The sequence below is a fragment of the Hesperophylax consimilis genome, chromosome 1, assembly GCF_061612785.1.
Source record: "Hesperophylax consimilis isolate HC1 chromosome 1, BYU_Hcon_1.0, whole genome shotgun sequence".
NCBI lineage: Eukaryota > Metazoa > Arthropoda > Insecta > Trichoptera > Limnephilidae > Hesperophylax > Hesperophylax consimilis.
In genome coordinates this window covers 38,529,683-38,551,975 of record NC_142836.1, presented here as the reverse complement: position 1 = coordinate 38,551,975, position 22,293 = coordinate 38,529,683, and the positions used below count along the sequence as shown (strand labels likewise).

Here is a 22,293-nt window from a genome sequence, read left to right as displayed (position 1 = left end):
ATCCCCTATTGGGGTATGTCGAGAGGTTGAAGGTAGTGGGAAGAGGAAGGAGATAAGGGAGAGGAAGGTGGTGGAGTATTTGGCTATTCAGATCTGATCACCAAACACGGCGAAAGCCATTTCAAGCAACGCTTCAGTTCTGAATGGTGGTCTTACACCAGGGTGATACTGATTGTATCTTCCACGCAAGAACGTGCCACAAATATGCTTAATATTATTATTCATCATTTAACCGTCCACATTCTCTACAGGCAGAAAAAAGATCAATAATGGTTTCTATTTGAGTTAATAATATGTTGAAGAAAAAAAAAACAAAACAACATTGGAAAAATTCTAAAACATTAACTTTACTATTATATTATTTTTATCTGAAATACCACAAAGTCAACTTCTACTGCTCTATATCTACTCTTGTTCAGCATTCCTATGACATCAGACTGTTATTTACTCTATCGGGATAGGTACCTGCATAAGAACACGGCACATTTACACTGCAAGGACCTTTTCATCTATCTAAAGTCATACTAATCAGGGCACTGAAAACAGCAATTCGTGTAGCAACTCTATTTACATCATCCTTTGCAAGTACTTCGAATTGGCATACCTATTTACACCGACAACGGTTTGGTATGTTGTACCTTCACTGCAAAATCCTGTACATCCCAAAAACATGACAAAATACTTCTCTAAATAATCTGAAACACTCCTGCACTGGAATAAATAAAACAAAACTTTCATTCTCTCATTAGTTTTTCGAAATCAGATGTAAACAGTAATTTTACTCTTATGCAAAATTTCATCAACAAAAATCAAACGTTTGCTTTAAGACCCCGCATTCTCAATTTCTACCTATTTATAACATATTTATTTTTAAATTAATCAGTTCTAAAAAAAGGTTATATTTGAAGATACTATCTATACATTTGTTATGCCGAAACGATAATTATATGAACTTCCCTCGATAGAAAAAAATCTCAAAGTAAGCTCAGAAAATTATGGAAAAGGCATTTTTTTCTGTTATTTAATAATATGTTTTATTTTTTTTTTTGATAGTAGAAGATACAATATAATAAAATAATACATAACAATCTTAATCAACTAATTACAATTCCCGGTTAGTGGAGAATTATTCTCGAGTCTTACTGGGTAGCTAACTACCCAGTTAGACTATTTACTTATTTATTTTTATTTACTTTTTTTATTTTTTATTATTATTATTTTATTTGTTATTTTTTTTTAATAATGTTCCCCCATAATAAGCAATTGCTTGTGTATATGGGATGAGGTATTATTTGTTTAGTTTTTTAGATTATTTTATAATTTTTTTTTATAGTTAAGGTTTTCAGTATATACAGGGTGTATCGGCACTTACCGACAAACTTTAACCAGCTATTCCTTAGCACATTTGGAGTAAAAAATGTTATGGGCACTTTGCTGTCCGGTAGCATTTTTTTTTCAATTAAAAACAAAAAAATTAAAAATTTCCACACTACATCACTGTCATTGGCATTGCTTTTCGTGTTAAACAGCTGTTATAAGCAAGTATTTCGAAAAGCGTCTTCGCTCTTTCGCAAACACTAAATAATAATAGTTAAAAATGAGACGAATGGTGCCGTGCCATTTCGTTGTGATTGTAAAAGTGCGCCAATATAGGTACACACGTGCATTATTCAACGGAATTCGAATAAAATATTGCCAGATGGGTTTTCATACTTTGACAAAGGATAAAACAGTGGTGAAATGTGGTGAAAATATGAATAATATTTTTTTATTAAAAAAAACGTTACCGGATAACAAAGTGCACATAAGATTTTTTTACTCCAAATATGCTAAGGAATAGCTGGTTAAAGTTTGTCGGGTACGTGCCGATACACCCTGTATATATTTTAGTCAATACGTTGTAGGTATGAAAAAAATCACAGTGAAAAAATACTTTAAATGAAACTAAAGCATTCGTCGAGAAATTTTTGCTCTATTTCAAAAGTGTCGTGTTTTATTAAATAATTTCACCATTTTCGCTTAATTATTATCGTTTTTTAATATTAGCGCTCTCCCTCTAACATTCGTATTTACATATCTCCCTTTCAAACCATCTTTGAACGCTTACTACGGGGCCTTAAAGGGTGAGAAAAGTGTTTTTTAAAATCTGGTGTTGTTCAGTTCAATTGTGTTAAATTTCATCAATCTCAGAATGAAACTGTAGATTTGTATAAACATCAAATCCACGCCTCCCGCCACAGACACTCTGCTTATGAATAGAAGATAGACGTTTCCGATCCGACTAAAATTTTTAACATGATCTGTGAATGGATGGACTGAAGACGATTTTAAACGACATCGTCAAAATCTTAACTTTATAGAAAAAGTGCAGACTTGGATTAGTTTAGGTTAGGTTAAGTTAGCACTCTTGAAGTGTTTTTTTTTCACAAAATCGGCGCAAATTATAAATACAAATCCTGTATACAGAATCATCCTAATTGTATTATTGTTTTTCATTTTTCCGGATATAATACAATGAATCACAGGGCCGGCAATACGCGGGCGCAATTGGAGCAGTCCACACCGGGCGCCGATTGCCAAGGCACCAAGGCGATAATGATACCTGACACTTAAGAGGAAGCTACAAGCCAAAAATGTGTATATTCTTGATATACCTTATATTGTAGGTAATAGGCATTAAAATCGCTTGACAAACGGAGTCTAAAAACTTTCGATTTCAAGCACAAAACTAGTTTTTATTTATTTTGTAAAAAAATTTATAAGAAATCAAAAAAGTTAATCAAGTGAAACTATCACAGATAATCTTAGCTATAATAATGTATGTTCTAAAAGCTGTTTCCTTTACGCGTTCATACATTTCTATTGAAAAAAAATATTTTTTAGTAGTTTACATTTATATTTTTTATTGAGTAATTTGTTTTTTATTTGTATTCTACTCAATCGAAACGATAGGTAAACCTTCAGTTTATCTAAATCATATTTTTCGGTATTCATAATGTACACCAATTCGTTTTAAAGATTAATCAAAATAGTGATTTAGCACTAAGCTTCGCTTTAACAGTCCTAACACATCTCTTGAGATTATTTTTCAATAACAGAACAGTTCTACACGAAAACACAAATCATCCGAATATTATTGCAGATTATAGTGATCAAATACCTTGGTGTCTACTGGTTTTGATAAGGTGCGACAAAATTTTACTCGCGCCAAACGCCGTTTGTCTAGGGGCCGGCCCTGCTGTATCATACATAATTCTACGAAACTTGGTTTCCTCGTTGAATAATAGTCTAATGAAGACTCAGAAAGAAAATTTGTAATTATTTACTTCTCCGCCACACCACACACAAACCTTCAAGGTTGCCGCACATTAGATGGAAAATAATCCGTATATTAATTTGAACTAAATAGCTATTATTTTCCAATTCGACTATTTTTTTTCTTGCAGTAATTAAGTTGAAAGGAAGTATTTTGGTAGATATGCATATTAAGAGTGTGGCAGAATTGTAAATATTTACAAGAAAATTATCATTACTTACCATGATTAGTAATCAAAAAGCTTTTATTGTCATTATGTACGTATACGCTAGGTTAATATGGTTTAGTTTCCTATTTTCTTTAGCACTATGGGTCCTCTATTATTCCATAGACAATAGCGATTGGTTAAGTAGTGATGAGATCACGCAATAAAACTGCACTGCTAGTACATAGAGATAACAGTTTTTATTAATAACCTAATTGATTAAGTGCTATTCTCGTAGTATGCAATGTTTTATCATAAGCTTTAGCCTTACACACATTCGCAAATACATAACAAATACACACATTATTATACTCATAGATGCAACTGAATATGTTATTTACAATCAATAACACTTTTATATTTACTGCCAATCTTTACTAGTCCAATTGACAAGAATATAGCGAACGCAATTAAACTTGTAGACATTTTTTGTATTATTTGGTATGCAGTATAAATTCTGTAAAAATCTGCGAACATCAAACTAAGAATTTCGTAAATACACAAACCCCTAAATAAAATAGGAATGATATATTTTTTGTTAACCCTTTAATTTGTGACAGAACTACTACTTTGTTAGGATTGAAAATATCACCTAATCCTATCATTTTATTTATTTATTAATCTTAAGTTAGCTCACATCTTCGTGTGTGCTAATAGTTTTATAAACATATAAACATGTACATTGTTTGGCAAACATAATCTTTCTTTAAATATTTCAATAAAGTCACAAAAAAAGAAACATTAATAATTGAGATAGAAATATTTTCTTAATTCATTTTTGAACTTATTAATATTTTCTATCACAGCAATTTCCTTCGGGATTTTGTTATAGAGTTGAACGGCCACCGGTACATCAGAGATTTTTGGGTGCTTGTTTTTTTTCTTGTTGGCAATCTAATTTGCTTAGAATTTCTCGTCCCGTGAAAATATTTATTATTTGTTGTTATATATAATGAAGTATTTAGTAGTATAGTAAAATTTTGCAAATGTTTCCATTTTTTAAAACAAATAATACATATAAATCATACATTTGTAATGAAAAAAATCTTGATTATCATACTTCCCTGAAAAAGATGATTTTTATGAAAATGAAATGGAAGAGTGTTTGATTTGAAAAATTATTTTTTTGTCTTCTAAACACAATAATTTGAACAAAAAAAAATCATGCAGATATCAGTGGCGTGCGAATGTAATGAACATTTATTATTGCAGAGATTCTGAACAAATAAAATTAACCTCATTCATTAGATAGAACTAACAGTAATAAAAGACTTTTTTTTAATATCATGTCAAGGGCGTTTAACAAATTAGAAAATATCTTGAAAATCTGTAATTTTACTACCCACTCAGAACTCTCAAACTGTGAGCTCTGGCGTCAAGAAATTTAAATAGCTTTTTTCCATCGGCATTTCAAAATCAATTAACTGTTTTCATAGGAGGTTCAAATTGGTTCAAAATAGTTTTAAACACACACTCGCTGTCTCCGCTTACCCCACATTAATTCTAAGATAAGTCTTGTATAAAGAAGAGTCTCCTGTCTACCGTTGCCGCGGGGTGATTGATGGCTACAAGCTAGTGACTACCACGAGCGGGTGATGAGCTTTTAATAGCAAGAAGAAGAATGGCAAATTCAAGGCCGCGCCCTTGCCCTCCAAGGTAGCCCGAGACCGCTCCAAATTCCTCTTCCCGCCCCTCTCTCTGCGTGGCTGTGTCCTCGCGGTGAGTAGGCAGTAGGCACAGACCACTGCTGAGTGTCCACTGTCCCGGTGCGAGTTGTCCCCTCCACGAACCGCTCACCCGCTCACCCGCGAGGCCTTTACCCACCCAGTATCAGTAATCTGTATCCACTACGGCTCGCCGGTACCTCGAACCGGCCACGTTCGGCCCCCCCTGTACCCAGTACACTTTTTATGATAATCCGCGTGTATTTGTACATTTTACTTGTATTCCTAATCTAATACCCGTCTCTAGGGGTGATGGGCAATTAGGCGAGGGTGTCTTCTGTTTCTTCTGTCCCCGGTTGGCAGCATTGTTGGCAGTGTTGTGGTTCGAGTCGGTGTTGGTTGAATGTGTGCTGCCAAGGTTGGTACCATGCAGCCGCAACAGCTGTAGGTGGGAGCGACCGAGACCTCCTTGCATCGCCGGCCCCGTCGTGTAAGTCTACTGAACGATAAACTGATAACTGATCCTGGGGTAAAACAACATATGTTTACCAAACATAACAATTTTTTTATCCATTCATTTTTATTCTTACGAAGCTTCTTAAATATCATTTTACTAAAATATTTTTTTAAAACATATAAGCCTTTAATAATGTAGTAATCACGACTCGACTATTGCAATGGCATATACGCAAGGCTCCCTAAAATATACACTGACAGACTTCAGTCGGTTTTCAATGCTGCAGCAAGGCTGATAACTGGTGTTCCCAAATATTCCCACATCTCACAACATTTGCGAAACCTTCATTGGCTTAAGTGCCCTGAGAGAATCCAATTCAAACTCTGCTGGATGGTTTTTAAAGCCGTACATGATATGGCGCCACCCTACTTGTCGGAACTCTGCATTCCAAACGATGTTAATGTTAGGCAAGCAACGCTTCGATCAGCATCTTCAACAGCCATAGGTAGACTTTCAGTACCTATGCGCAATCACAATACCAATTTTGGAGACCGAGCTTTTGCAGTAGCAGGCCCAACAGCTTGGAACAAACTCCCTTCATATTTGCGAAAGATCGACAGCTCATCTGAGTTCAGAGCAAAACTAAAGACTCACCTTTTCAACTTGTCGTATCCAGAATGATGACCTTTTTTATTGTTTTATTCATCAGTAGTATTTCATTGCTCAGTCCAGGGGATTTTCTATTTGACTTTTTTTTTCACCGTTATTAACCGTTTATTACGCGTAAACAATTTTTTGTAAATATTTTATAACTGACACCACGCGCAGAAATCATAACAATCGGTATTTGTAAATATAAATTAAATATGTATGTTAGTCGTAAATCTCTAGTTTAAGCCGTAGTTGTAAGTCGTTTTGTAGCGGTATTGTGTAAAAATGCCCACTTGGTCATAAAAATATGTATAGCTTAAGTCATTAGTTAAAAGTCTTAGTTGTAAATCACTCGACATTAGTCTTAGTTATAAGTCTCTCTCTATCTATGAAACTTAGTTATAAACCAAAAGTAATTAAGTCTAAGTGATCAATGCATAAATTAAGTTGTTAAGCGCCCTTGAGGTGATTTTCTCACGAAAACGGCGCTATATAAATAATCCAATCATTATTATTATTCATTAATGCACGTCTTGACAAGTTTTTAGATAAAATCGAATTTTTAGACTGCAGGAACTGCTGCACGGCCCTTTTCATACAAAACTCAAATTAGAATTTTTGTCCAAAATACCCAACCAAACAAAATAATTTTTTTTTATTCAAAAGTTATAACAAATATTTAGTACGGATATGTGCCATTTTATTTATTTGTGCTTTAAATTGTGATATATGGGACATTATAGAGGCTGAGCCGTTCCTCTTAGGATGTTGGGATTAATAATACAAATGTTTGTTAAAATGTTATTAAAGCTCACTTTTTTTCATTTGTTTCTGTGAGACTTATTTTTATTATTTTCAATTTGATCTATTTTCTGATCTCTGTAACTAAACATCAAATACAAATTTCGAAAGGAAAAAAATACAGTAATAACACACTTTCGTAGAAAGCCAACCTTTATCTGACAATTTAAATTAAATGTAACAATTCCATTCTAAGATAATTAACCTATAACAACGGCAATACAAATCATGTATTATTCTAACCTAAAGACTTAAACAACTCTTCCTGGAAAGATGTTGTATGTACGTCATCGGCAAAAAAACCTTCTCACATGTCTTGTAGGAACACGATAAAGACAGAAGATAATCAAACGATGACGTCACGTATGACCTCTCTCTGGGACTACTATATAGATTACAAATTGTGCAGTGTTCACGAAACATAACATCATAAGTATATATTTAGAAACTTTGTTTCGATATCACTGGTAATGTGTATTTATCAGATGCCGACCAAATTTCGCTTGTAACCAAAAATCACCGCAGTTATATAATTCTTAGTATACATAATATCTTATAAGCCTTGCGAAGCTTTGAAACATACGACACATGATCTGCATCAAAAGTTTTTAATATAATATGTTAAGGTGCTGTTAACAAAGTTACTTTATGCAATGCGATGTAAAACATTGACTTCAACCGTAATAACATATTCAAAAGTATCTTAAAAGAGATCGGTATCTTTCTTCAGCAAACCCTTGTCATATTTAAAATATGGCAAGTTGTCCACCTGTCTTCTAAACATTATAAATGTCAAACAAACATATCTGACTTCGAGCCAAAATATTTCTAAAGAGCATAAAACTTCAAGGATTTGAAAACAAATGCGCGTTTCACAAAGCCCTCCGATATAATTCTGCGGCTTTAACTATTTGTCAAATGATATCATTTTATAAGGACGAAACTCATTATTTAAACAATTTTTTCAGCTGTTTGTGTGATGTTTTCGAATAAAAGTATGATAAACGAGTGGGAAGTATTACAGAATTTTGTCTCTGAGCCAGACGGCAGCCGGCTGGCAATTTGGTGACATGATTACTAATTTGATGTTGAACGTTGCCAATTTATTGACATGATTTATCAATCTTACCTGCGAAAACTCATCTTAATCATGTTATTAGATAAATGTATTAAACTATCAACTTTAACTAAAGGCAACTTTATCAGTTACAGCAAACTTAACGACACCGTACAGAACGGTAATCTCTATCCAGAGTCGAGAGTCATTATCCGGGGTTATAATTATGCTATTTCACATAGTAGAAGTATACAAGTACATAAAAAAATGTACATAGTTGCACCTCATTTCAAAGTAAGCTATGTCATAATCGCCATTGTAAAACCGCTATTCAGAATGGAAACATTACCTAAAATGTTTTTAGCTATGCTTAGAGACCAGATTTCTTAACTTTCCTCTTATGCTCCTTCTCTACCGCACTTCCTTCAGCCTCATAACATATTCAAACTGAAGATGCCAAAGTACCACTGGCTCCGGGTAGTAGGAACTTTGTACGGTATAGTGCCAATTACACAACTTAGAAAAGATATTACTGCAAAAGCTTGGAAATGGCGATGCCCTCAATACGCAGGGTGTCTGGGGGTGATGTGCATAATCTTCTGCAGAAGTAAAAAACATTAACAACTTTTTGAGAAATTTCAACGTTTTAAGGTAGTTTTCTGGTAAAAGGGTGAATTGTTTGCATGGAAAAATAAATATTCTTCTATTGCAAAAATGTTTTGTATTGAAAAAAAAAACAATGGAATTTCGAAAAAACTTTTTTACTTTTACCCCCGGATACCCTGTAAATATAGTTTTCTGTATCAGTTGTTCCCGGCAATTGGAGCTCCTGTGAAATATAACATTATAATAACACATTAAAAATAATTATTATTGTCATTGTTGGGTAGGTACTGTTTTGGTGACAGGACCTAAGAAAGTCGAGGCGCGCGGAGGCCTCGGGTCTGCCCGATGACGCCACCGTTCACTCTCTGCGGAGCGGACGTCCCGCGTTGCTTAGACGTTGTCAGTTGTCTCGACACAATTCCTAATAAATACAACTTCCAACCAAATTCATACTACAATCTACATAAACGCATGGTGGCATGTGGCAAACCGCTGATAGATCCGTTCTAACCTCTCTCTCATTCTCATTAACGGTGCAATATATATTACTGAAAGAGAGCTTGCAAGTTGCAATGAACTCTCAATGTTAGGATTCTTTCAGATTCTTTTTCGAATGATAAAACATGGCAAATATAACAGAAATGGAGGTTAGAACGGAGGTCTCAGGGGAAGGATCATTCAGACACAGATTATTTCTAAAAACAAATGTCGAATGTAACTGACTGAATGAATGAATGTAAAAAACGTCACATAATAAATAGACATAGACTAATCACACACTATATATCTTCCATTATTCTAATTATTGCTCATACACAATTGAAACATACACAACAGCTCAAGTTCGACTCTATCATAAGATTGTAACGATTAAACATCACAAATTAATACATTAATGAGATATATTATAGACATAGACAAATCACACACTTACTTTCACATATTTTTTGATTCCTTGGAACGGGCAATTTGCCTAGTTAGGAACCAATAATTTCGACCTGATAAGGTACAATAATCTATAATCACCAATAATATTTTAATTATATCTTGTATCATATTGTACTGTGTGTAAATCTAAAGGAATAAATAAATAAAATAAATAAATAAATAAAAACTGTGGTTCACTGCTTGACATTGCTAACTTTGCAGGCTGCCAAAATATGAACCGAAGACACCATGTTTTTGTTATTCGGCTGCCAAAATATGACCATAATATTTATTTTTGTGTTGTGATATACCTAAATTATAAAGCGATACAAATGGAAAAGTGATGGAAAGGGCATTTTTTTATGACTATATGAACTTTGAAAACCTTTCCAATTCAGGGATTTATTTTGTATCCGTTCCTTGATTTTCTACAATGGCGACGTCAACGCCCGCAAAGTTAACCATGTCAAACTGTGGTTAAACGCAACGCTCGTTGTATTCTACGTGTTCACAGATGGCGTTAATTAATTAATTTTGTTTAAATACGCTTTTGCAAGGTATTGCTTTACAGTATTAAGACAAATTATTTGTTTGCGCCCTCATATACGCAATATGAATATGAATAAATAGTTTTGTCCATATAAAAACTCAATTCTATCGAGAAAGGCATACAAATACAATATTGGATTGAATCATCGGTAAAATATTGTATTTGTGTGCTTTTCTCGAAAGAATTAAGTCTTTAAACGAACAAAACTATTGATTCATATTCATATTGCGTATATACGGGCGCAAACAAATGATTTGTCTTAATATTGTAAAGCAATACCTTGCAAAAGCGTATTTAAACAAAATTAATTAATTAACGCCATCTGTGAACACGTAGAATACAACGAGCGTTGCGTTTAACCTTAAGATAATAATTTCTCGTGACCAGTAAACAACGCATGTTATAGAAAGATCGTTCACAACATACATAGTTTAATTTAGAGCAGATGGTCGTCTAGTCCTTGTCCCAGCTCATTACTAAATAGATAATCTTAGACTTAGAAGTGTGATCTACACCGATTTGAAAGTAAACTGATTACATACCTTTCAACTCAGGCCAATGAAATCGGTTCTTTAATTAATTTCACCAAGTTAAGGAAAAGATGAGCTTACTTCAGTCGCATTGACACGCCCACAACACACTTCTATCGTTTTATATCGTCAGTGCATACTGATAAACTGACATTACTGACAATTCCGACTAACTGACAGCCGGCCGCGGAATGTACGTTAGGGTGGACATCGGCATTCGGCCGCAGGAGTACCAAAGCACCAGAAGTCAGGAAGCATGATTACAGATGTTTGAACAAATTCTCATCTCGTAAACAGTGGATGACAAAAACTGCGCTTACGGCGGAGCTCTCAAATTATCACAAACTATGCATAACGAAACAGCGACAACAGAAACGGACCTCTCACAGGCAGGTCCACAGTTTGACTTTTAGCTGACGAGCACAGATGTTAATCTAGTCCCTGTTGGCTGCTGTTAATAATATATGTACCTACTAACTACTAACTGACAGCCGGCCATGGAATGCGTGTTAGGGTGGTGGACGTCACGCGGCAGCACGAGTATTATCACAGCACTAGGAAACGGGAAGCAGAAACGTAGATAAGACTATTTTTCATAAACAATGCATGAGAAATAAATTCAGAGCTTAAGGCGATGCACTACGTCCTGTAATATTTTAAATTGAGCCGCTATCAATAACAACCCTTACGTAGATGGCGATAAGGTTTAAATTCCCGCTTAACACCATCCAGCTGTTTTGATTTGTGCAAGAAAAAAACATGGCCAAAAAGTGCCTTTTATTTTATTTTGTGGATGTTCAGGCATAAATATTTAATTTTTTTCCGATCATTTTATAAATAACTTAATTTTCCACATTATACAATAAAATCATAACCGAAAATGGGTTCGTAAGTAAGAGATTTTGAACTTTAAAGCAGTTTTCACAGGCCTTATACATAATTTTTTTCTGGGCTTATAAAAAGACTTATCTAAAAAATACTCGATTATTTCAAAGGCCTGTATGTATTCATGCATTCTACTCGCAGTATTTAATTAAAGCATCTGAAACATTTCTAGGCGACTAAATTTTCAAACCAAAAACACATACGTATGGCAACAGGTCACAGGCAGAACCTTAGATTGACTTTTACACAGGTTAGGTTAGGTTAGCTGACAATATGTACCTACTAACTGACAGCCGGCCGCGGAATGCGTGTTAGGGTGGACGCCGTCACGCGGCCGTAGGAGTACCGGGAGAGGCGGGAAGCAGGAGGCAAGAGGAGGTGTCGGCTGGTAAGCCGGTCGCCCGGTGACGACAGCTCCGGCTCTCGCAGCTCCGCGGTGCACGCGGCCCCACTGCCCGATGCCCGCCGGCCCAAGGTACGGGCCATTGCGTCATTCTATATTTAGCGGCTGTGGCCGTTTTGCCGTGTATTTTTTTTCTGCACGTCAAACAGTATTATTATTTGTTTGATTTCTCGTTAACATTGGGCGGCGCGTTGTTTCCCATTATTAGATTAACGTCGATTTGTGCGGCGAGGCGCCCTGTTCGATTAGGCCCGGGGAAATGAATCGAGAGCTTTTCTACGTCATTTGTATACCTGATAATCGAAGTTATCCACACGCTAATTACGCTTAGATATTGGAACTCCACAAAAAAGTGCCTTGTCACACTCCGTAGGTACTTCATTCACACTCAGACATACTTACTTTTATTTGATCTTGTCAAATGTGTGATTCATTTGGTCGTATTTTTTTTTCTTTGGGCATCATATATTGACACGACGAAAACGAATCGAAAGCTTTCAATACAAACTTCGAAACTTGTAATTTGTTTACTGAACTAAATCCCAGAGAGTCTCAACTGCTCCCAGGGAATGGATAGGAAATTGGTAAGGGGGAGGTGGGGAAGTACCTGTCTATTAAGATCTGATTACCAAACACGGCTAAAACCATTTCAAGCAATGTTTCAATTCTGAATGTAGTTCTTACACCTTGGCGATACTGAGAGTATCTTCCACTCTGGAAGTGCCGCAAATACACTGTGTACGAGTATACATATATATTTTTATTTAAGTTGAGCATGCCCACTTCTATCCTCTCATACGTAGCTAGGTACTATAGGTGCTCTTTTGGTATTACGACATAACCCGACTCAAGTATTTGATTAACTTGATCGTGCCATGGCGTCTGTGTTTTTCCATTGAATTTCACGTCGAATACTATCTGTAATCGAATTGAGAGCTTTTAATAAAAAGCTTCGAAACGCAGTTTTATGCCTATCAAACTAACCTTCACGCAACTTCCTTAGATAAGTAAAGCCTACATTAGGAGTTTCCTTGCTTCATTCACATTCTCACATCTACGTATTCTATTCATACTTTAGACATAACCTGACACAAGCGTTTGATACTGGAGCTTTTCTGACTTCTTATTTCAGCCACCTGCTGTCACTTTTTTTAACATCAACCCCACACAGGAGGTCCCGAAGAAAATAATTTCCCTCAGGGCCTGTGTCATCTTTGGGGATGCTGTGTGGAGGGTCTTTTTTAAAGAAAGGAAGGAGGGGAGGTTTTGGGAAGCTAAAAGGGATGAGGGTTGGGTAAGAATCTAGAGATCAGTGTGACCAGGAGTGGCGGACATTTGAATATCCCTCCCACTGCGGAGCAAGGCGATGGGTCGAGATACCAGTTGGAGAGATCGAAGGGTCTCCCCAAACCAGTCTCGCCCGATCTGTAAAGCCACGCAGCTGGTGGGCAGGCGAATCCTAAACAAACCTCACTCTATGAACCCGGGCACCCCTGCTAAGTCACCAAACGGAGCGAACCACTTGGGGTGACCATGTCAGAGGTGTCGGCTATCCAGTAAATGATTCCCGGGGCGGCGGTACCCAAACCCGCCTTCCAAATTAGAATTACATTACATTCCTTTCTCTGTCCATTCGCGCTTTTCTTATTCCGATTCTTGACATTAGTGACATAACAGATAACCCAACCCAAATACAGGGTTTTCCAATAAGAGGTGTTATTTTGAATAGCCCGCTATTTCGGTAGATGTTACTTTTGACGCTGTAATTTGTTGTCATTTGACAAGTAGAAACTACGCCATTAATAAAAATGGAACGATACACGCTTCAACAACGCATTGAAATTATTAAAATTCACTTGAGTGAATCAAATGCAAATCATCTTGAGTGATGAGGCCCATTTCTACCTCGGTGGCTTCGTCAACAAGCAAAATTTTCGCATCTGGGGCTTGGAAAACCCAAGAGTTATTGTTGAAAAGCCTCTCTATCCTCAAAGTGTGACTGTTTGGTGCGGTTTATGGTCCGGCGAAGTCATTGGACCTTACTTTTTCGACAATGAGACTGGATCAACAATTACGGTGAATGGATCGCTATCGAGAGATAATTAATGATTTTTTATGGCCGGAATTGGATGGTATTGATCTGGACAACGTTTACTTTCAACAAGACGTGCCACACAAGCAAAAAAATCATTGATCTTTTACGATTGAATATCAAAATAACACCTCTTATTGGAAAACCCTGTATTTGCATGACAGTAAGTCAGTCATCTTGGGGCACCCTTAACTTCATCTTCCATCCACTTGCGCATCATAATCCAAACCGCAAGTGTTACTTTGTGTGTGTTTTTTAATATAAACATTCGCATTACGGTCGAATATTTGTTAATCGAAATAATTAAGTAAGAACTTGGTTTAATGTTGATTGAAAACATTAAACTAAACAAATATTATTTTAAGCACGCTATCAAATCATTTAAAATTAATTTGCAATAAACGTTTTAATGGTTTTCAGTTTTAGACGAAAATACATTAATTAATAATTACAGACAAATTTATCCAGTGACCCAAAATTACGCTGGTCAATTAAAATTAGCACAACAGAATGTGCATTACTCCATTATTAGTTTACTGGATAATTGGTGGAGTTAGCTAAGTGCTGGGGGATATAGTACCGAGACTACCGAGCAAGGAGGATAGGCGTGCCGCTAATATATTTAATAAATTTCTCCTCTTTCTCGTCAACGACACGTCAATGTAACAGAAAGAGAGAAAACAAGGAAACTTGACTGGAAGCTTTACAAAATAATTTACCACTTTAAATTATAGTTTTTGTAAAGCATTAATTTAGCATTTATTTTTATGAGTATAATAACAAACTTTCATTAAACGTTTTTTAATACATTCAAATTATAATAGAACATTGAGAAACATTTGAAAATATTATTGTACCTACATTGCAAATCGTTGATTACAGAATATGAACAATTAATCAAATTTCAACGTTAAAATTCAAGTTCTGTGAAAGTTCTATTCAAGTTCTGTTATTATTTCATAGTGGGCCGGTTGTTTCATAGTACTTAGACAATTACAGAACATGAATAAGACTTTCACAGAACTTCAATATTGAGTTTGAAATTTGATGAATTTTTCAAATTCCGGTAAACAACCAGTCCTCTACTTGAATTATAAGGCAAAATTTCGCAAAAAGGGAGTTCTGGCGTCATGAAATTTGCCCAAATTTTTCCGTTTGTGGTTTCTAGGACAAAGTAATTAATTTCGGTGACCGTTTAAATCATCACATCTTTAAAAAGTTATATAAAGTCATGGAAAGTGATGAAACAAAAACTTTATTAACTGGGTTGAGTAGGTTAGGTTAGGTTTAAATTTTTTTCATCGTTTCTAATGACTTTATATCACTTTTTAAAGGTGTGTTGAATTGTCACTGGAGTTATCATGGAACCTTAATTTCAGCTCTTGATGTCCTAAAAAGCTAGATAGCATTGCTATATCATTGTAATTGTAAATAAAAAATACAAGACGGTATATTGTTTTTATGTTCCTTATGTGTCAATTGAACAACAAAAGAAAAAAAAACGAAAAATACAATGTTGAAAGTTGGGCGTTAATGCTAACTAATTTGCTAACCACTCCCTCCCTCGTTTATATTATGAAATATGAATAGAAGTATGAAGTTTAATCGGCTACAAGGCACACTTAGTAACACCCACTTCCGAAATATTTTCTAGAAAATTCATTGATTCCCGAATAGTTTCCCGAAATAAGCATGACTGCATCCCTACTCAATCCGTAAACATGCAACAAGGATGTACCCGGGAAGGAAGGAAGCTATTCCCGGATTAACAGACGCAAGAAACAGTGGCTTTTAAGTAATGCGTTCTGATGGGAGTCAATTACTCCGATAGCAGAAATACGATAAATAGAATGCGCGATTTTTTAAAATTTAATGCAACGTTTATGCGTTGTGATGAAAATCTGTTTACTTTACGCTTTGGTACAGGACCGCAGCGAGGGTTTGTGCGAAAAAAAACGCCAAGCGGTACAAATTTTTAACTAATAAAAACATATTTGTATATGGTCCTGATTCACGAGTGAAAAGGCTGGTGTGAAATTTCAGGTTCTGACAACGGGATATAAACGTCATGCAGGCTAATATGAAATGACTTCCAATAATATTGTGTTATTTATACCACATGCAAAAAAACAATATTTCAAAAAGAACCTTACTGCATCGCTATAAAAGTATATAACCACGTAACATTAAACGGATACACACGATATACGCCTATTTCAATAATCACTAAAAGTAGTGACACCAAGAATTCTTTAGATGAAGTAAATACCTATGACAGAGGTATTTACTAATGTAAAGAAGACATATATATTGTATATTTAAACACTGTGATATTATAATACGTACTTTATCTACTTCTTGTGAATTCGGTTAGTTGTAAGAAATAAGGTGTACCCTAAAAGTATACATTCTAATTTCTCTTTTTAATTTGAATTACCAATGAATTTCATTAAAAAACGTGCTTACCATTTATATTGTGGGATGTTCTCAGTCGTGATTCGGTCAATCGTGGTTACCATTTATTTACCAATGAATTTCATTAAAAAACGTGGTTACCATTTATATTTTGGGATGTTCTCAGTCGTGATTCGCGTGGAGTCAATCGTGGATACCGTTTATATTTTTTCGTTAGATGTTGGGATGTCCCCATACGTTATTCGGTCAATCGTGGTTACCATTTATATTTTTGCCTAAAAAACAAAAGAACCAAATAATAATATTTGGATAACTTACATGGCTCCGTTTTGGTGCAAATTAATCTCGGACATTTATAACTTTCGTAATATATTCGGTATTTCGCATTTAATTTTACCTCCATATCAATTTTACACGTATAAAAATGAGTAGTGGTAATTTATTACGAATCTCTTCAATTTATTGATAGTGAGGTTAAAAACGGGACTGCAGACAGTTTCTCAAGAAAAACTTAGTAAATTCTTAATATATCGGAACACGTGCTCATGCATATTTGCCTTGATAATACATAATATTAAGATTTTTATGAACCCGTGTTCCGCCATCGTGATAATATATTCGTATTTCAGTAAAACCTTATAGGGAAAACTATTAATTCATTATTTAGGGGCCTTCAATGCCATTTTTAAACGGATTACCAATAACTAGAAGAGATTACTAACAAATTAGTAAAACTCTTTTTTCTCCGTTTAGATAAAAAACTTTTAAATTAATGAAAATTATAACGAATGATTCGGTCGATTTAATTTTTTTTAAATAATCGTTGCTCTTTTATCAGGCACAAGAGTACCTTTTTTCTGATAAGGTAGATATGACCTTACATGTAATAAAAAAATAATGAAAAATGGTGGACGATGCAGGGGTTCATTCGCCCCTGGTTTCGGCCGCCCGTGTACACCACACACACTTTGCACAAGAATGTATCAGCCCTGCCTGACTGACTCAATACTGTCACTGTTTTATTTGGAACCCACAAAACTCCCGTGGGTAGATCCTTCTAGTAAATAAGAATTATAGGAACCCAAGCAAAAAGGGTGATTTTATCTTGCCGTCTCCAAGCGGGAATAGAATAGAAAAATCTTAGGGACTAATGAACATTTTGCATAATGAGCAATGATCATCCCCAAACAAAACATGAGTCAAAAAATTGACAGTCAAATTAATTGTCGAAACAAATTTTGAAAGAGAAGATCATTCAGATTAATTTAGAGTGGGTACCTAATGTCTAGATTCTAGACATTATAATGCACTCTTTAGTAATTGTTTAATCACCTTGGTCATTAGAAAGTCAACGTAAGAATACAAGAATGGTTGCCCCGATTTTGTCTTATTTTAGTATAGTTGGAGAGAACTGCAAATTATCTGTCACATGAGTTAAAATTGACGACCTGAAAATACAGGGTTTTCCAATAAGAGGTGTTATTTTGATATTCAATCGTAAAAGATCAATGGTTTCGTTGCTTGTTGAAAGTAAACGTTGTCCAGATCAATACCATCTAATTCCGGCCATAAAAAATCATTAATTATCTCTCGATAGCGCAATCTATTCACCGTAACTGTTGCTCCAGCCTCATTTTCGAAAAAGTAAGGTCCAATGACTCCGCCGGACCATAAACCGGACCAAACAGTCACACGTTGAGGATAGAGAGGCTTTTCAACAATAACTCTTGGGTTTTCTGAGCTCCAGATGCGACAATTTTGCTTGTTGACGAAGCCACCGAGGCGGCAATGGACATCATCACTCAAGATGATTTGCATTTGATTCACTCAAGTGAATTTTAATAATTTCAATGCATTGTTGAAACGTGCATCGTTCCATTTTTATTAATGGCGTAGTTTCTACTTGTCAAATGTCAAAAAATGACAGCTTCAAAAGTAACATCTACCGAAATAGCGGGCTATTCAAAATAACACCTCTTATTGGAAAACCCTGTACAAGCGGGGACTGAGTCTGAGATGCCTGGGGCGACTCCGGTTCTACATAAGGATAAGGAAGGAAGGTTAAGGAATTATCCTTAACCTTCAAATGAACGACTTTTTCGCTGACGGCCTCCGTGGTCAAGGGGTAACAATCCGGAGGTCGCAGGTTCAAATCCTGTCGTGCCCAAGTAAATTTTATTTGATTATCTTTATTTTGTGTTATTTCACAATTTATTAATTTAAAATAATATATTTTATTAGCGGCATACGTTCCAGAGTGGAATATTTGGTTCTGTTTCACCCTGGTGTAAGCTGTAAGACCACCATTCAGAATTCAAACGTTACTTGAAATGGCTTTAGCCGTTAACCTTCAAGCCTCACAACATACCCCAATTTGGAATGCCCATTGTCTCTCTGGCTCCAGACGGTTGGGAGTTGTTGGGAGCTGTTGGGACTCTTGTGCGCTATTCACATTAAAAAGAATAAAAATGAAAACAACTGCAGACATTTACATAAAAAAAACATAAAAATCAAAAGAATCGTAGATATTCACATAAAAGGGAATAAGAATCAACAGAATCGCAGATATTCACATAAAAAAAAGAATAAGAATCAAAAGAATCGCCGATATTCACATAAAAAAGAATAAGAATCAAAATAATCGCAGATATTCACATAAAAAAGAATAAGAATGAAAAGAATCGCAGATATTCACATAAAAAAGAATAAGAATCAAAAGAATCGCAGATATTCACATAAAAAAGAATAAGAATGAAAAGAATCGCAAATATTCACATAAAAAAGAATAAGAATCAAAAGAATCGCAGATATTCACATAAAAAAGAATAAGAATCAAAAGAATCGCAGATATTCACATAAAAAAGAATTAAAATTAAAAGAATCGCAGTTAACGAAAAAGTTGTTAAATTTATGGAAGTACAATAATTTAATATCCTGAGGCGCAATTGAAAAGTTATGTAATATGTCAAACGAGCAAATAAATTACACGGACATTATAATATCAGTCAGAAATATTATAAATATGTACCTATGTAGGTACCATTGAGAACGTTATTCTAAAAGTTATTCTACGTGTGCTTCGACAGAAGGTGCTCCGAAGATAAGTCAAACGCAAAACCAACATTTTTAAACGGTTGACATTTGCCACATGAGAATGGCGTTCAGTTATCAACAGCTAGGCTGTTATACGAAAAGTAAACAAACCAATGTGAGGTGATTCATGGAGATATATGCGTGAATCCGTGAAGAATTGACATAACACTCATCTCTTCTATTTTCATCAAACAACTAACACCTGCCGCGAGTCCATATGACGTTGATCAAAACGTCGGCTAATTTTTTAACGTCTGGTCGGCTATTCTGTGGATTTTTGAGTTTCTCTTCCCACTGTGTGTGCTAGGCCGTCAATCGTGACACGTGATTACAGTAGACTCTCGATCTGCCGAGATAGATAATGAAAAAGATTCGGGAAAATTAAATTTCCGGTTAGTTGTTGGCGAGCGATATTCTGAAATATGCCAAGCCATGATGCGTATAGCATAATCTTTCAACCCCGTTATAGTAAAGTTAAATATATATTTTTTTCTCCCCAATATACGAGTGCCCAGGATCATATTGCATGTAGTTTGAGTACAGTAGAACTCACGAGATATTGATACGATATACGATAGCGCCGTTTGATTCGTTATTTATTTTTCATTATGATATATAAGTATTACAATAATTGTAAGGGTATAAAAAAAGCATTCTTGCTAAGCTGTAATATGCAGATTTTCTGCAGGTTTTAATGCATGTATTTTTAATAATTTATTAAAAATAATAGTATTTTGTACAAACTCTGTGGAGCTTGCAGCTAAAAACCTTCATCAGCTTTTTTCACTATTTCTCCTCTTTTTGGCCATTATTGTACAGAACGGAATCAATTAGTACGATATAGAAACAACGTACGTTCTTTAAGCCCCGTAGTAAGCGTTCAAAGATGGTTTGAAAGGAAGATATGTCAATACGAATGTTAGAGGGAGCACGGTTATATTAAAAAACGATAATAATTATGCGAAAATTGAGAATTTTTTTAATAGAGCACAATTCTTTTGAAATAGAGAAAAAATCTCTTTAAAAATGCTTTAGTTGCATTTAATACTGTTAATATTTTCATACCTTAACACGTTTAAAAACAAAACAAAACGTGTTTTCAATAATTTTCGGAGCTTACTTTGCAATTTTTTTCTATCTAGAGAATTCTTGGTAGTAATCTTCAAAAAAATTTTTTTTTGGAACTCAAAAACTTAAAGAGTTAAATAGAAACATTTAATAAATCAGTAGAAATTGGGATTGCGTGGCTAAATTTCTATCAGCATTTGGTTCGATTTGATCAGTGGCGATTTGTGATATGAAAAAAACGGGCAGCAAAATGACATCCACATTGTTACTCCAAATTTGTTAAGAATCGCTGGTAAAATCTATCTAGTACGTGCTGTTACACCCTGTACAGATTACAGGACACCCAGACAGTGGTGGGGGACACGAAACTTTATTAGTATTGACGTAATTATTATTTATTTATTAATTACCCAACGAAGACTTTTTATTACAGTGAATGCATAAATAAATACAAATTCAAAAACAAAACATTGTAACAACAGAAAGAAATGTGACGATGAAACATCCCCGAAAAGCAGATTCTCGGTTAATTCGAACCCGTTAAGTCGAGAGCGACTGTACTTGAAGCTTAAAAATTGCTTGAACGCTTAGCCACTTTAACACATCATTAGAATAGAGCAACGCATCTCAAACTTTCATGGGGATTGACTTCTAACGAGAGTCTTATAATTTTTTTTTCGTTTATTAACCCTTCATTACTGTCATCACATTTGTTCAGTTTGCATGTTTTCTGTGTATTTCAATTACGCTATACACAGATTATTTTTTAAATTTCCGTAAAAACAAATACTGTTTTAGAAACTAGATAAAATTATCTTTTCTTTTTATGCATTTAAAATAAACATTACTCTTTATAAATAATAAAATTTTAATATCAAACGTAAAAAATTTTGTCAAATACGCTAACCACATTTTTACATAATTTGTTTACTCAAGTCATAGAAAAATTCAGAGAACTCGATATTTTGAAAACATATTCGTTTTGCTTGGGAAATTTTGTTAGAAAATTGTACCTTCATTTTAATCTCTTAACAAATAAAAAAAATTATTTTTTAAAGTTTCGATCGATACGATAGCGGCTCCAAAAAGGAAGTTGAGTCCATTTTTTTTATTTTTTTATCAATGTTCGCATTTAAACTTAAATACTGGTATTTTATTTTTTTTTTAAGTTTGTTTTCATAATTAAATTAATTCTCAAAGTTTAAATTTTATTAAGCCCGCCAAAACGAGCGGAATCCGAGCGGTAAGAGGCGGGGTGTGGTGTGACGTCATTAGAACTGTGAAAACCACGACGCTCAAGCATTTTGTATGGAAAAAATTTTAATTCTTCAACGAGGAATTCCAGTAATTTTTTTACCAATATTAACCGTCTATTAGAATTGATGTTATTAAAAAAAAAGAAAATTGATTAAGATTTCATAGTTAAATTAATATTTTAAGTTGGAATATTTGCTTTTCCCGCCCGGTACGGTACTTGTACTGTATTGCCGTCGCTACTTGTTGACGTTCCACGCGCTAATTCAGGACCACCGCGCAGAAAAGTAAAGACCAAAAGTAAAATAACGGTTTACAG

At 34.7% G+C, this 22,293-nt stretch overlaps 1 protein-coding gene across 4 annotated transcripts in view; it reads left to right on the top strand.

Moving 5' to 3' along the window:
• Nucleotides 1-22,293, top strand: part of LOC149426832 (four and a half LIM domains protein 2-like) — a 108,168-nt gene that overhangs the window by 41,146 nt on the left and 44,729 nt on the right. Inside the window, exon 1 of one of the 4 annotated variants that reach the window (XM_089633536.1) lies at nucleotides 5,386-5,675. The exons of the other annotated variants lie outside the window; for them this stretch is intronic. The gene's annotated coding sequence lies outside the window, so the exon portion shown is untranslated. Of the gene's footprint in view, nucleotides 1-5,385; nucleotides 5,676-22,293 lie in introns of those variants that run through there. 4 annotated transcript variants of the gene reach the window in all.